The 17,262-nt window shown below is 31.8% G+C and overlaps 1 long non-coding RNA gene across 1 annotated transcript in view; it reads right to left on the reverse strand.

Annotated features, from left to right (window-relative positions):
- Window positions 1-22: 22 nt before the first annotated feature.
- LOC309665089 overlaps window positions 23-17,262 on the reverse strand; it is a 30,226-nt gene continuing 12,986 nt past the window's right edge. Inside the window, exon 2 of the long non-coding RNA XR_014266209.1 lies at window positions 23-17,212. This is a non-coding gene — a long non-coding RNA (uncharacterized lncRNA). The remainder of the gene's footprint in view (window positions 17,213-17,262) is intronic.

A 17,262-nucleotide genomic window follows, 5' to 3' on the forward strand; every position in this document is an offset into this window, starting at 1 on the left:
ATAAGCTCATGTATAATCTCTATTCCTATTACCATGGCCAATTTGATCATGATCTAATTAAATTAGAACAGAGTCAAGGAAGGAAGGATGAATGTCATTCCTAAGTAGATCATCTTGTCTACCTGGCTATTTAGAGCTGCTTACACAGTAGAGACTTTTGATACGAATTTGCAAGGAGACAAATTCTCTGTCCCTCTAGGTTTAGTCTTAAATATCTAATATGAAGCTTCACCAAATATACTTAAAATCAGTCCTCTAACTTTTCCTATTCATTTCCCTGACCATACTGCCATTCCCTTAATCACTGCACCAAAACTGGAGTGTTTCTCAGCATTTATCTTTCCTTACAGATAAAATGAATCATGAGATTGATTATACTACTTGGAGTTCTACCTTTTGATAGGAATTTACTTTTTCACTTTAATTCAAAGCCATCACTATGTTGGTCTATAAGGCTGCAGCTGTTTATACCTAGCTGATGTAAGACTACCCTACACATAAGTACATAAAACAGACTTACCACAGAAAAGTCATACAAAATAATTACTTTTTAAATTGATGGCCATGAAAAATTATTTTAAGCAAGAGATTGCAACATTCATATATCTTTAGTAAGATAATTCTAGTAAAAATATGAAAGGTAGATTTAAAGGAAGATAATAAGGGCAATGTAACCAGGTGGAATAATTATTAACCCAAGTGAGAAATGACAAAACATAAATTAAGGAAGTTGTTACAAGAAGAGAAAAGTGGGATGGATTAGAGAAACATTTTTGAAATACAAACTGTCTATAATTCTGAGTAAGAAAGATATATAATTTAAAATGTTCTTCCAATTTGATGGCAACTTTGTTGATTATATCATTTTTATGGGTTTACCTAAATTAAAATTATTTTTCAAAGATACTGAACACATATTTTTCTCTCATAATTAACAGTGCTGGTAGGAATTTATTTAGAATATTAATGCACTTGCTTTTGAGGAGTATATGTTTGCACAATCTGTTCTTTAATCTTTTACATTTTCATGACTATTGCACTTTGATTGAAGGGGCTTAAATGTCAGTGTTTGAATCAATTTCCACCACCCTGAGAATAGAATCTGTGACTCTGTATTCTAAAGAGTGAGGGAAATAGCATGATGACAAATGGAATTGCAGAATTAGCAAATATAAATGCAAAATACTGATTAACATTTCAGTGTTAGTCTCTCAAGAGGCCATGTCTTTAAGGGATAATTATAATATCCTATGAAAACAAAGTTCAGTTACACTCAAGTTTGTTTATCTGTCATCTATCTACTTATCCATCTATTTATCTAAATTCATGTAAATCACTTGATGAAAGAGACTAGAATGATTTTTGTGTGTTTTACGAGCAGAACCTAGAAAAATAATTACCTGATATGAAGAATAAATTGCTAAAAGCAAATAAACCAATTTTTGAAGACTATTTACAGAAGAAAAGTGCCTTCAGGAAAGTGGATTTCTTGACTACATTTCTTCTAATGCTATTGCATTTCCCCAGATATTTACATTCTCTTAGTCATTTTGTTAATTTTAGGAGAGAATCATGAGATATGTGCCAGACCTTTAATCTTCCTCCCTTTCTCCCTTCTTTCTCTTCATCCTTTTTTACTTCCGTTTCTATTTTTTAAATAAATAATCAGTATTCATTTAGGAGAAAAAGGAAATAAAGAAATAAACTAACCAATGAAGTAAATGAGTATATGTCATCTATCCACACATCATTTATATACAGGCATACCTTGTTTTATTATGCTTCACTTTATCGAACTTCACAGATATTGCATTTTTTTTTTTTACAAATTGAAGGTTTGTGGCAACTCCATGTACAGCAAGTCTATTGGCAACATTTTTCCAACAGCATTGGCTCACTTTGTGCCTCTGTGTCACATTGGAAATTTTCACAATATTTCAAACTTTTTCATTGTTACCATATTTGTTATAGTGACCTGTGATTAGTGATCTTTGATGTTACTATTGTAATTGTTTTAGGGCACCACAAACCACACACATATAAGACAGCGAACTTAATGGATAAATGTTGTCTGTGTTCTAACTGCTCCACCAATCAGCCATTTCCCTGTCTCTCTCCCTCTCCTTGGGTATCACTAGTCCCTGAGACCCAACAATATTGAAAGTAGGCCAATTAATAAATCTACAATGGGCCCTTAGTGTTCAAGTAAAAGGAAGAGTCATACATCTTTCACTTCATATCAAAAGCTTAGTGAAGAAGGAATGTCAAAAGCTGACGTAGGCCAAAAGCTCAGCCTCTTGCTCTAGTTAGCCAAGGTGTGAATGCAATGGAAAATTTCTTAAAGGAAATGAAAAGTGCTACTCCAGAGAACACATGAGTGATAAGAAAGTGAAACAGCCTTATTGGTGATATGGAGAAAGTTTTAGTGATCTGGATAGAAGACCAAATCAACCATATCATTCCCTTAAGACAAAACCTACTCTAGAGCAAGGACCTAACTCTCTTCAATTCTCTGAAGGCTGAGAGAGGAGAGGAGGCAGCAGAATAAGAAGTCTGAAACTAGCAGAGGCTGGTTCACAAGGTTTAAGCAAAGAAACCATCTTCATTACAAAACAGTGCAAGGTGAAGCAACAAGTGCTGATGAAGAAGCTTCAGCAAGTTATCCAAAGGTCTAGTTAAGATAATTAATGAAAGTGGCTACACTAAACAACCGATTTGCAATGTAGATGAAACAGACTTCTATTGGAATAAGATGCCATCTAGGACTTTCACAGCTAGAGAGGAGAAGTCAATGCCTCGCTTCAAAGCTCCAGAGTACAGGCTGACTCTCTAATTAGGGGTTAATGCAGCTGGTGACTTTAAGTTGAAACCAGTGCTCATTTATTATTCTCAAAATCCTAGGGCCTTTAAAAATTATGCTAAATCTACTCTGCAAGTGCTCTAGAAATGGAACAACAAAACCTGGATGACAGCATATCTGTTTTCAACATGATTTACTGAATATTTGAAGCTCACTATTGAGATATACTGCTCAGAAAAAGACTCCTTTCAAAATTATTACTTCTTACTGACAATGTACCTAGTTACCCAAGAATTCTGATGGAGATGTACAGTGAGATTAGTATTGTTTTCATGCCTGCTAGCACAAGGTACATTCTGCAGCCTATGGATCAAGGAGTAATTTTGGCTTTCAAGTATTATTATCTAAGAAATACATTTTGTAAGGCTATAGCTACCTTAGATAATGATTCCTCTGATGGATCTGGGTAAGGTAAATTGAAAACTTACGGAAAGGATTCACCATTTTAGAAGAAGTTAAGACCATTCATGATTCATAACAAGAGGTCAAGATATTGACATTTACAGAAGTTTGAAAGAAGTTGATTCCAATCCTCATGGATGACTTTGAGGGGTTTAAGACTTCAGTAGAGGACGTAACTGCATATTTGGGGGAAATAGAAGAGACTAGAAATTAGAAGCGGAGCCTGAAGATGTGACTGAATTGCTGCAATCTCATGATGAAACTTTAAAGGCTAAGGAGTTGCTTCTTGTGGATGAGCAGGGAAAGTGATTTTTTTTTTGACATAGAATCTACTCCTGGTGAAGATCTTTATACTTGGAATCTACAACAAGGGAAATGTATGGATTTTTATCTATGATTTGTAGCATTTTGGTTTCACATATTTTCAGAGTATCTTCAATCTCTGAATCCTGATTTATGAATGGTGAATCATGCTTTTTGTTTTTTTAAAGAAGACTAGTGGATTTGAAACTACACTAGCACTAAAATTTACCATTTATTTAATAACAAATGAAAATGGGAATATTTCTCTTAGAAATAGCTTCTTCTTATGTTCCTATATTTAAAGGATTAATTTTTGAAATTGGTGCTAAGGAATTTGTGTTGCAGATTTGCTTTGTGCTCACAGTAAAAAGCAGTGAATCATATAATCAGCCAGAAGTTTAGCCTTCATCAAGGCTTAAGCTGAATTCTCTCTATAACCCATAGACAAGAGGTTTCCAAGGGGCTATTTGAACACCTTTTTTTAAAAAAAAAAAAGTAAATTCTTACACATAAATAAACATCATTGCTATTTCCAACCATTTATGGGATAAATAAGGTCTTTTTTTATGTTAAATTATAAAATTGAAACATAAAATTCCCAGTAAAACATTTACTTAAAATATTTTGATTCCTTCTGTTTTCCAACCTCCAAGATGGTTATACTAATTATCAACTATAATATCAGTGTATTATTGGGTTTATGACTTAGACAGCAATGTCTTTCCCAACTGCACACCATATAACATGAATATCTTGAAATAATGAAATATGGATGGCACATTTCTCTACTTTCCAATAAATACTACATGTTTTTTGTTTGTGTAATTTTATATATATCTTTGGTTAGCCCCACTGATTTCTCTCTGAGTGTTGATGTATACACCTCTGCTGGAGGCATCATCTTACCCTGAAGTCACACCTCTAAACATTTTTTTGAAGTATTCATTACAACAAATTTTACACAATCACATGATCTGGGCTTGTAAATTATTTCTTTAAAAATGATATCAATCAAAATACTAGTATTAGCAGAATAATTAATTCTAAGATATTAAATGGAAATATATCTAGGAAAACCAAAATCAAGTTCGAGTGTTTGCAGCCAGGAGGAAACTCCCTTTCATAGCAGCCTCTTTGCAGCATGGACGGCACTGCTTCTTGTCATTATACCACAGCTGACAATACAGATGATGTGCATGTGACCCCACCACTAGTAACTCTTCCACTCATATCTCTAAAGCCAAATGTTTGCTCTACTCCAGAACCTTTACCAGGATATGGAGTTTGTGTCTTGTCCTCCTTCCTTGGGTTGCTCTCTATCTACCACAGAGTTGGGGAATTTCATCTGATTGGTGTAGTCAAGGTCACATTCTGGCTCCTATTTATTAGAAGTAAGATTGTCCTAGTTCTCCTTGCCACAAAAATTCATCCTTCTTGTATATGTTAGTCCTTATAATATTTCAATTTACCCATTTATAGACTGTTAAACTATATTGAACTTCTTTGAAAACAAGCAAGCAAAGAAGCCACTTGATGGTTCATAAGAGGTTATACTGATGGCATACTGTATTAAAATTAGCTATTAAAAATTGTGATTACATGGTTCAAGAAAGCTATTAGATAACATTAAACCATTTAATGTAAAACCTACCGCATCCATAGTGACAAATACATGAAAATAATAACAAGCACAGTAAAATAGTTACATAGCACAGTTTTCTAGAAAATAATTCCCACTTGAATCTGACTATGAATACTCAATTTAACTCCCTTCTCCAATGTACCAACCATTCTCATTACTGCTGTTCGTTCTAATTCTTACTATTCTGAACCTGCAGCACTTGTTCATAGATTTAAAACAAATGGAATTTTAGGGTTGGAAGGCCTCTTGAATAATTTATAGTCCCGTATTTTCATTTAACAGATAATAGAATTTAGATCTTACAACTATGAATTTGCTTTCAAAAGTTTATTCACAAATCTCATAGCACAGTCCAGTTTCACATCTCATGAGGATATGCTCTTTCCACTGCCACTGAGTTAAGTTTTCTGGGTCACAGATCTGATACTAACATGTGCTGCATTTTGTTGTTAGACACATATTTGTGTATACATGACTTGTCTCCTCTAGTGGACCATAAATTCCTCAAAAGCAGGAAATTATATTTGTAATTTTAAATATATATTGCCTTATTTCCTGTGACTCATGTTTTTTGTTACAAAATGTTAGGCTTATTGTGGCAATAAATGTTGTCTATTGGTTAATATAGTTATGAAATAATGCAGAACATTTAGAATTATTTTCATGCACTATATAAGAATAAAATTAATAATACTCATACCAGACAGTGTTCCAAGAACTCTATGTACTCCTTTAATCCTTACAAAAGCCCTATGATATAGGTGCTATTGTTATTCTCCTTTAAAGATGAGGAAATGTGACACAGAGAGGATAACTAACTTTCCAAGGGCCACACAGTAAATGGTGGAACTAGGATTTAGAATCAGGTGATCTGCTTCCACAATCAGTATTCTAACATCCTTTGCATCCAAATCCATTTGAGATGAAATATGTAATTTTTTCCTCCTCAGCAGGATATACCAGCTGATAAACTTCCTCCCTTGTCAACAAAAGTAGGGTTAAACTAAACTTCCATGCAAAGCAAGAAAAACTGAAAGAATGGTTGTTTTATTTTAAATTAGGGCAAGCATTCATACATGTTTAGCTAAGGAGAAAGTGTACCCCAAATCACATATTCAAATTGCCAAACCCTTCTGTGTTGGTATGGACTGTTATAAGAAATGTACACTGCAAATGCCCCTAGACTTTTCTCCCTGCAGATTAACAACAAGCTTTTATTACAAAAAAGAAAGAAAACCTACAGTTGGAAAAGACATAGAGTGGCAGATGTTTGCCTTAATACATGTTGTTGGTATGAATTAAAGCTCTTTTTTTTTAGTGCAAAGGTTGTTGACATCTAAATAAATTAATATAAATACTATATCTTTAGTCACAATAATTTAAATTTTAGAATGTATCCTTTGCAGATACTACCACTTAGTAGATGTGCAATGGTGAATATTGCTCTATTATTTGTAAAATTGATAAACTATAAACAGCTTAAATGCCCATCATCAAGTGACTCTTTAAAAACATGTGACAGAGCAAGGAATGAGGTACTTCATAGTTGTATGATTCTGGCAGGCTAATAAAAACTTCTGTCAGCAGATATAAGAAACCAATAATATGGAAGGTAGACAGTCATCAAGGGGAAAAAAAAATGACAAAATATAAGGCTTACCCTACAGAGCACAGGAGCAATAGCTATTTCTGAGTCCAAGGCAATATAACTGAGTTGTGCTGTCTCCTATTCATTTCAATCAAGTAGACAGTTTGTTTAGGTGATAGATTTACGTGTATATACAGAATGATAGAGAAAGGGAGCGAGAATGATCAGGAAATATTAGGAAGTTGAATAAAAAAGTGTATATTACTGTTTCATTTAATCCCATAGAATTTGAATTCCCAGTACAATAAAATGATAATTTGAATGATTAATTAATACGGCACCATATAAATGAGTCAAAAATTTATCATTTTTAATGAGATTAATACTTTTAATTTTATTAGTTTAGTGCAAAGATTAGCTATTACAGTATATGAACATATTATGTCATTTAATAACTATCAATAAATTTCCCCTCCCCTTTATTTTTTTCTTTAATCCTTACAACAAGTCCATTAGATAAAAATCAATGAAAATTAAAGTGACTCCTAGGGAAAAGTTCTGGGTTACTTGAAATTTCAATGAAGCGTTACAGGTTGGAAAGTAAGTTTGGTGCAAAAAAAATTAATATGCTATCCATTGACTAAGATAAAGTATATTTTAAAAATTTATTCAAAAATATAAGTCTTATACTAATACAATGTAAACAGAAATAGGAGATCATATTTATTGAATATAAGGATAAAAAGATTGAGATGTAATAAAATGATGTTTGTCCTAATCCCAGATAGTTTCTTCTTATGGGGAAAAAAGACACACACGCACACACAAAAATCAAACAAATCATATAATCTTTCTCTCCAAAATAAGGGGAATTAACTAGTCTTAATAGGGCACATAATGCCCCCACAGAAAACAAAAATAAATTATGTGCAATGAGAATTAAGGTGCTCTTAAGGATAATCCAAGATATCTCACTTGTAATGTAAATGATACTGTATTACCTCAAAGACAGTATAATCTATAAAAACGACTAGTGCTGTTACATTTGTGTTGTTCTTTATTTGTACCTATACTGAACTACACATATTTCCTTAGGTATCTATGGGGCTTTGTATCAATATTTGGTTAAGCTAATAAATGAATTATTCACTTAGTATCTCTTGCCTGAATGGATGGCTGATGTCAGTTAATACCTCTGTCCAAGTCTCTTAACAGCTGTTTTTGTGTTCTGTTAGTGTTCTTCTATCCAGCCAGTCCAGAGGATGCTGAAAGCTTTAATTCCTGGAAATTTAGGGTCATAAAATTAAAGTATAGTTTTTAATTCTAATGAATGTTCACAATTAAATGTGTAAAAATTATGTAGCACAACATCCATTTCACTTTTCTTATTTTTCACCCCAAAATTCCACCCCATAATTAAATTTGTTTTAAGCATTAGAAGCAATTTATCTTTTATAAGGAAGCCAATCATAATGAAACATTTACATTTTTGTAACTGGACTGTTTAAGTGTCTAGATTAAATCTATGCATCAAATATTAAAAATGGATACTGAGATAGGAATTTGAGAGTGGTGAGGGAGAAGATCTGTTTTATTAGAAGAGAAACTGAACTTATCAATTTTTGTATTGTTAAAATATTCAATGTAAGGTAAAACCTTTTTTTTATAAGAGAAATCTGAAAAGTAGTTGAACCCATAAACTTTTTATACTAAATACTGACATCATCTGAGAGCAATATGCTTTTCAGGGGCCAAAAACACATACAAGCTTTTGCAGATATCAATGTCAAATATTATGGCTAGACCCTTAGATACAAATAGATTGTTACCCCTCACACTCATTCCTGGATCTATTATCATTCCATCTCACACACAGTACCATCTATATGCAAGTAAAGCAGCTAGACAATTACCTTTCGCTGTTAACTTTTTTAAAAAGTCTATATATTTTGTATTGTTTGACTTGTTATATGGAGCATGAATCTGAGAAAACAAGAACATTTTGGGAAAACTTTAAGAAAACACAATAATTTTTCATAATTTGGCTATCAACTCAGCAAAAGAGAATCAATTTGCAAAATTATTATTTTACGTTCTTTGCTTTTTTGTGTTTTCTTAAATTGTGTAATTGTATGTGTGCACATGCGTGTGTTTACATGTGCAATGTTTCCAAAAGGGTGAGTTTGAGTCAGGCAGCCATAGATTTGAATCATGGTTCTTCCATTTACTAACTGTACAATTGCTACAAATGTTAATTTCCTGGGTCTTTCCCCCTCCATTTTATTTTTTTAATGCACAAATAACTTCCCCATATGATTTTATTGTTAAGAGATGGGTAGGTAGGTAGGTAGATGATAGATAGATAGATGATAGATAGATCCATAGATAGATAGTGTGTAAAGTACTTGAAATAATTTCAGGTTCACAAGGGATGCTACCATACTGATACCAATTAATAAGAATTTTTTCTTTCTCTACTTTGCAGACCCAAACATATACTTCACAATTCAGTCAAGTGTTATCTCTTCTATAAAGTTTTTTTTCCCCTGTATTTCCAGGACATTTTTTATATTTATCTATTACATTATTGATCTTTCTATTACACTACATGTTGCTCTATATAATAGATATTTGCATTTGTAGCTCTAATCTCTATCCATCCCTGTGTTCTTGAGGACTGCGACCATATTTATTCTTCATAGTAACTTCAGAAAAAAATCATTGAATCTGTATCTCAGTGGCCTTTAAAAATGGTGAACTAAGAAGAATATTAAGTTAATAAATTATTCATTTAGCAATTGGGTATTATTTATAATTGAAAGGTTATATAAGATATTTTTTAAATGAAACAGCTATACAAAGAGTTATCAGAACCAGATTTAAGCTCAACTATATGATTAATTTTCTATGTGACCTTTAGGGAGTAATTTTCTGTCTATAAATTTGTTAAAAGAAGTGATGGATTAAATTATACCTAAATTATTTCCAGTTATAATAGTCTATAATTCTGTACTTTTAAGTATCTTGCTTAAAACTAAACAACAATTTACTTATCTGACAGTAATTGAGAAATTTATATTTAAAAGGGGATGTATCCTTTAATAACAAGCCAAAAATCTCAGTCACTTCTAATGGTGTAATTCAAACTTCCTTTGAGTTTTAATTTCTCTCTACAAAAGAACCCCTCTGTTGTAAGCAGAGAATTTTTACTCTGGCCTAAGCAATCGGCATGATTTATTACACATGCTGGTTCAGACTTCCACAGGAATCCTCTGGTTAATGTTGCCAGTCTACATCTACAGGACTTAGTGACACTGTTATTAATCACTGAGAATCAAGGAAAGATATAAAGAAAGCAAGAAAGAAAAAAGAGTAGGTCTCTGAAAGGGAACGTTCTTATCTTAGTCTAATTATAATAATCCTATTAAAAACTGAAGATCCAGGAATGGCTTAGCAGAGAGATGAAATAAAGGAAATGGAATTATTCTGTGCTTTAACAAGTTTGTGTTAGAATCCTAACCAATGGTGTTTTCTTTGATTTGTTTGAGAGAAGACTGCCTACCTTGTTATCTTGTTTCACTGTGTCTTTTGAGGATGGCATTTAAGGAGCATTTAGGGAACAGTTTCCATACAATTATTGATTTGACAATTGCTTATATACAGAACTTGAATCCATTAGACTACAGTTAGAACTAACTAAAACTAACTTGAGCAAGCTTTTGTTCAAAAGCAGAATTTGGGATAAGGACACATGGTTGTTTCATGAACCCTTATAGCTGAAATGTATGATGGTTTCCTCAGAAATTGACAGGGGCCAGAAATTAGTAGAACTTCATAATTGACTCAGTCTCTCCTATCGTTTACCTTCTGCACTGTATTCTTCCATGTCAAAGCCAAGCTTTTTCTGTTCCTTGCTTTCATGGCAGAACATATTTCACTGAGGACCTTGAATTCATAGGATACAAATTTGACCACCAGGAGGACCTGACTGTCTCCTGTGTCCAATTCCATCATCCTATGGGAAAGAACCCATGGCTTGTTTAAGGTGTTTATTACTAGTCTAATTAGTCATGTGAAGTTGTACATGGGCACAACATTGGCTGTGAGGATCCAGTGCTCTGGAATGGATAGGGAGATACTCTTTCAATCAATCAGTCATTCAATCAATTTAATTTAAATAAAAATAATGTTTTGAGGGCTGAGAAGATGCCTAAATATTTCTACTATAGAATGTTTAGAATCTTGAATCTTTATGTCAAGTCTTTCCCCATTTTACTGAGTATTCTTTGAGGAGAGAGTTTGCATTCAAGATACATGTAAGATTATAAGAGATTTAAAAACTATTTAGTCCAAAGCTTTCTTGACATAAAAGTTACATAATGACCCTCTTAGAATACACTCTTTCAGAACACTATTTAAGCTTTTAGTGGATTATGTATTATTTTGTAATTTATAAGATATTATATATAACATTTGCAATTAAGGGGTATACACACTCATTTCAAAAGTATATAGAAAATTTTAGTACATCCCGTTACTAATCATTGAAACATTATTGATTCATTCATATATTTACTGAATGTTTTTAATCTTTGATAATATGCTCTATTTCCCAGACCTCTGACTTCTCCTCAATTAACTATGCTTTAAAATGTAAAGGATTATTACATTTGTCAGGCTTGAATTACATAGCAGTGGGTGTCTGAAAAGGCTTTAGGAAACATTTTATACTTGTATTCACATTTTTATTTAGTGCACTAAGTTTAGCTTAGGCAAAGAGTATGGCTAGTGTAGTGCAGTAGAGTACAGAGTTGTTAAGATATAAGCATTCCTAAATTTCAGTTCTTAGGGAAAAAAAAATATCCTTTTTCAACATGCTGAAATTGCTTCAAGATAAAAAGTTTAAAATACAATAGTAATATTGGCATTGAGTCTAAAACTATCCTTCTGATGCCAAGCCCATCATATCACATTCCATAATGTGAGCTTCTAATATGTTTCACTAAGATCACAATCAAGACCTAGAAACTTATGCCTCTAGGCTTTGAGAAATAATTCTTGTTTGAAAAAAAGGCTCTCAGAAACATCTTCTGTCCTTTCCAACATTTTGTGATTGATTTCCTTGTGGGATTGTGCACTGTGTTTGTAAATGTATTATATTTTGATGCTCATTTTTTCATATCTAGGATAATGACATTAAAATTTATCACATGCTCTTTAATGTAGCACAATACTGTGAGCAATTCCTAAAACACTAAATGTTCATGTAATATAATTTTCATGGCTGTATATTATTTCATAATATAGATATACCATAATTTATTATCCTAATTCCCATTCATTGTATATTATGTTGTTTCCACTATTTCACATTTTCAAATAATGATATAATTAATATGCTCATGTGTAAATTTACATGACGATATTTTGTATTCATTTAGTGAACTGCTAATGTCATATGTAGTAGCCATTGCCTTTTATTTTAGAAACTCACCACACCCTATTATTCTTCCCTACCTCTTTTATTCCTGCAAAAATCCATAATTCACAATGTCACGAGTTTGATGTGTATCTTTACAGTCAATTTTATTAGATGCATATATATGCATGCTTAAAACATACAGTTGTTTTGTGCTTATGTTGGAGTTGAGACAATATGCCATTGATAAAGCTTGCATTTTCCTCCTAAAATTATTTTTAACTATATATCCATGGTTTATATACACAAGGAAGTGTAATTTATTCATTCATTTTTAACTATTACATAGTGTTAATTCCTGTACTGATAAGCATTTAGTTTACTTCAAAGTTTCGTCATTTATAACAGTACTGCAGTAAACATTCTTTTACATAACTGCTTTTGAAATTAAAACAAAATGTTCAGTTGCATGTACCTTGAAGTGGAAATGAGTATTTTTCCGCATTATCAGTTTTACTAGATGCTGTCATATCGCTGTCGAACAGAACTGTTGAGATTAGAGTCCACCGTCAAGGTAAGAGAGTTACATCTTCTCTTTCTCACTGAAGTAAGAATTTTTTTCTTTTCATTTTCTCCCATTTGAAGTTTGGAAATACATTTTTTTGGTTTAAATGTGCAATTTTATGTTTACTGTTGACGTTAACTTTCTTTCCATGCTTTTATTGGTTATTTTAAACTCCTCTTTTGTGAATTGCCTGGCCGTACACTTTGTCCATTGTATGGTTTATCACTTTAAAAATCAGTACAAGTCCTTTATCCATTTCTAAACTAGATGTTTATTGCATATATAAACAGCTTTTTTTTATTGAGCATTAGAAGTAATATTTTATTTATGATAATTTTTTTTAACCTTGGTTATATAGATTGAGAATGTGGTCAGTTGTAAACTTCCTTTCCATATGAGGTATGGAAGGCATTCTGTCTTAAAGTAATAGAAATCGGATTGCTAATGAACAATATGTGTAGAGAACTAAAGAAAATTTCTAGCACAAATATACCAGCCTTTCAAAGCTCAATGATAAGGGATGATCAAATGGACTAGGTACCCTTTTATTTACTTACAATTGTTTTCATCCCTTAAAACTTTTTATTATGAAAAATTTCAAACATGAGAGAGAAACCTATAATGATCCTCATGTCTTATTATGCAGCTTGAATGCATATCACTCTTTTGCCAATTTCATTCCATGTATTCTTCACACATGCTATTCTTGGGATATTTTAAAGCATAACTAGATATCATATTTTTAAAATCTGTGAACACTTCTGTATGCATCTCTAACAGATAAGAAATATTTTTAATAATGTCTTGCCTTTATCACATTATAACAATAATTCCATGATATTTTATTGTATCTAGTCTATAATGAAATTTCTCTGGTGATCTGTAAAAATGCCTTAGAGTTGCTTCTTTTTTGAATCAAGATCCTAACAAGATCTACATGTTACATTTGGTTGTTATGTCCCTTAAGTCTCTTATTCTATAACAATCCCCTCTCCCTTCCCTTTTTTAAAAAAAATATTTTTATACAATTATTTCATTTACAGTTATTACAAAATATTGGATATATTCCCTGTGTTGTACAATACATCCTTGAGCCTACCTTACACCCAATAGTTTGTACTTCCCACTTTCCCACCCCTATATTGCCCCCCCCACTGGTAACCACTAATTTGTTCTCTGTATCTGTGAGTCTGCTTCTTTTATGTTATATTCACTAGTTTGTTGTATTTTTTAGATCACATATATAAGTGATATTATACAGTATTTGTCTTTCTCTGTCTGACTTATTTCACCTAGCATAATGCCCTCCAAGACCATCGAGGTTGCTGCAAATGGCAAAATTTCATTTTTTTTATGGCTAAGTAGTATTCCATTGTGTGTGTGTGTTTGTGTGTATGTAAATATATAAATACCACATTTTCTTTATCCATTCATTCACTGATGGACACTTAGGTTGTTTCCATGTCTTGGCAATTGTAAATAAAGCTGCTATGCACATTGGGTGGATATATCTTTTCAATTAGTGTTTCGGGGGTTTCTTTGGATATATACCCAGGAGTGGAATTGCTGGGTCATATGGTAGTTCTATTTTTAATTTTTGAGAAATCTCTGTACTGTTTTCCATAGTGGCTGTACCAATTTACATTCCCACCAACAGTGTTCAAGGGTTCCCTTTTCTCTAAACTAGACTTTTTGACTTTTATATATGTTGTAAATAATGCAATAATGCACACAGGCCCATTCTTGTATTCTAAGATCCTGTGTTGTGTTTTGCTAAATATATATATAGTGATGGTAATTAATATATAAAAACCTTAAAATCAATTACAATGCCAATGGAAAACCATGTGAAAAGAAGGACTTTAAAGATATTTAACAAAAAAAGAGCTGCAGTTGAGTAAGAAGCGCATCTTAAAATGAAAGAAAATACTAAATATAAGTAGAGACAATTGTATTTATTATTATTTTCTGACTCATAGGTCTTTTAAAAAGAGCTATAGTATAACAAAATGCAGTACCTAGAATTCATTTGGGGAATACAAATAAATGGGTTGCTGCTTTTGTAAATAGAGAGAATGCAATCATTTCTACAGAGATGATTTCTGGTTTGAAATGAGAGAAACTCCCTAATAATCATTTCTTTTCATGTGAGAATTGCAGGGTATTGGCAGTTTTATTTGGCAAAAGCACACTTAGAATAACAAATATTTATTAAGATTGAATCCATACTGTTTAATATTTCAATCAATATTTCAAAAAATTTTAGTCATACAATGGTTCTTTCAACCATGTACATTATCCTTAGTTGTATAGCTGTAGATTTGCTCACACTAGTTCATTGAATATAATTTATCTAATTGGTAAATTATAGTAATAGTCACAAGTCCAATACACTGTACTTTTAAAATATTTTATCCATCTTCTTTTTTTATATAATATTCTCACAACAAAATTAGCATATTCCCTCATATTATTATATTTTTGTATGTAGTTATATTTGCTCCTTTGCGAGGTATTCTAATACTTTTTCTTCCATATCAGAAAGAAAATATTCTTCCCAACATTCATTTGCTCAAATCATCCTAATAATTTCTGATATTTTCTAGGTCTTACCTAATATTATCCACTGATCTTTATATTCTTCTTTGTAATAATGTAATATCAAGTTTTACCTGGGTGCATGACTCCTCAGGTAGAGATTACATTTCCCAGCCCCCTTTAAAGCTTGTATAATTATTGCTAGACAATATAAGTGAGTAAAAATGATAAGCACCCATTATTCATTGTGACCCCTAAACAAATGCGTGCGCACTCCATGCCTCCTGACTCCTCCATCCTACCTGCTGGCTAGTACATGATGAAATTCGAGTAACAATCTAAATCTGAAGCAAGCAGAAAGAAACAGTTTTTAAAAAGTAGAATGGAAATTAATTATTAAGACAATAAAAAATGATAGGGAAAATAAAAATAACAAAAGCTGGTTCTTTGAAAATTTCAATAAATTTGACAAACCATTAGCTAGATTGGCCAAGAAAAAAAATGAACATTCAAATTACAAGAATCAAAAATGAAAGAAGTGATATTACTACTGTTCTTACAGAAAAAATTATACTATATTAAATATTATAAGGGAATATACTATGACCGATTGTATTCTAACAAGTTAGTCAATTTAGTTGAAATGGACAAATTCATAGAAAGATACAAACTACTAAAACTGACTCAAGAAGGAATATACAATCTGAATGAACCTATAACAAGATATGGAATTAGTAATCAAAAACTACCCATACAGTAAAAGCTCAGGCCCAGATGGCTTCATTGGTGATTTCTATCAAACGTATGAAAGATAATATAATTTCTTTACAAACAGTTCAAAAAATAGAAAAGAAGAGAGTGAACTCAATTCATTCTTTGAGGCCAATATTACCCTGATACCAAAACCAGACAAAGCACAAAAAGGAAAACTACAGACCAATATCTCATGACTATAAATGCAAAATCTTGAACAAAATTATAGAAAGCCAAATCCAGCAAAATATTTTTAAAATTATACATTATAACCAAGTAGAATTTATCCAGGAATACCAGGTTGGTTTGACATCTGAAAATCAGATGATTCAATATGCCATTATCAATATAATAATGGACTAAACAATTTTTTTTAGAAAGCCACATAATCATCTCAATAGATTCAGAAAAAAATTGATAAAAATCCCATATCACTTGATGATAAAACACTCAACCAACTATGAATAAAAGGGAACTTCCTCAACCTGATAACAGGCATGTATGAAAAACCCACAGCTAATGTAATATCTAATTTTGAAAGAATGAAATTTTTTTCTCCTAAATCAGGAACAAGAAAGAATGCCACTCTCATCACTTCTCTTCAACTGGAGGTTTTAGCCAAGAAATTTAAGAAGCAAAACAAAAAGCATTCAGATTGGAAAGGAAGAAGTTCAACTATGTGTATCCATAGATGGCCTAATCTTGTATATAGAAATTCCTAAAGAATCCACTTTAAAAAAATGTATTAGAACTAATAAATGAGTTCTAATAAAATCAGTTGTATTTCTATAGAGTAGCAATGAAAAATTCAAATTTAAAAGTAAGGAAACAATTTTGTTTCAATATCATCAAAAAGAATAAAATACCTAGGAATAAATTTAACAAAATAAGAACAAAACTTATACAGGTATACCTAATTTTATTGTGCTTCACAGCAGATACTGTGTGTTTTAAAAATTGAAGGTTTGTGGCAATGCTGTATCAAGCAAGTCTATCAATGCCATTTTTCCAGTGGCATTTCCTCACTTTGTGACTTTGTATTACATTTTAGTAATTCTTGCAATATTTCAAACTTTTATTTGTTATGGTGATCTGTGATTGGTGATCTTTGATGTTACTATTGTAAAAAGATTAGGGCTTCCCTGGTGGTGCAGTGGTTGAGAATCTGCCTGCCAATGCAGGGGACACGAGT

The sequence above is a fragment of the Balaenoptera physalus genome (assembly GCF_965194825.1).
Source record: "Balaenoptera physalus genome assembly, chromosome: 7".
Lineage (NCBI taxonomy): Eukaryota > Metazoa > Chordata > Mammalia > Artiodactyla > Balaenopteridae > Balaenoptera > Balaenoptera physalus.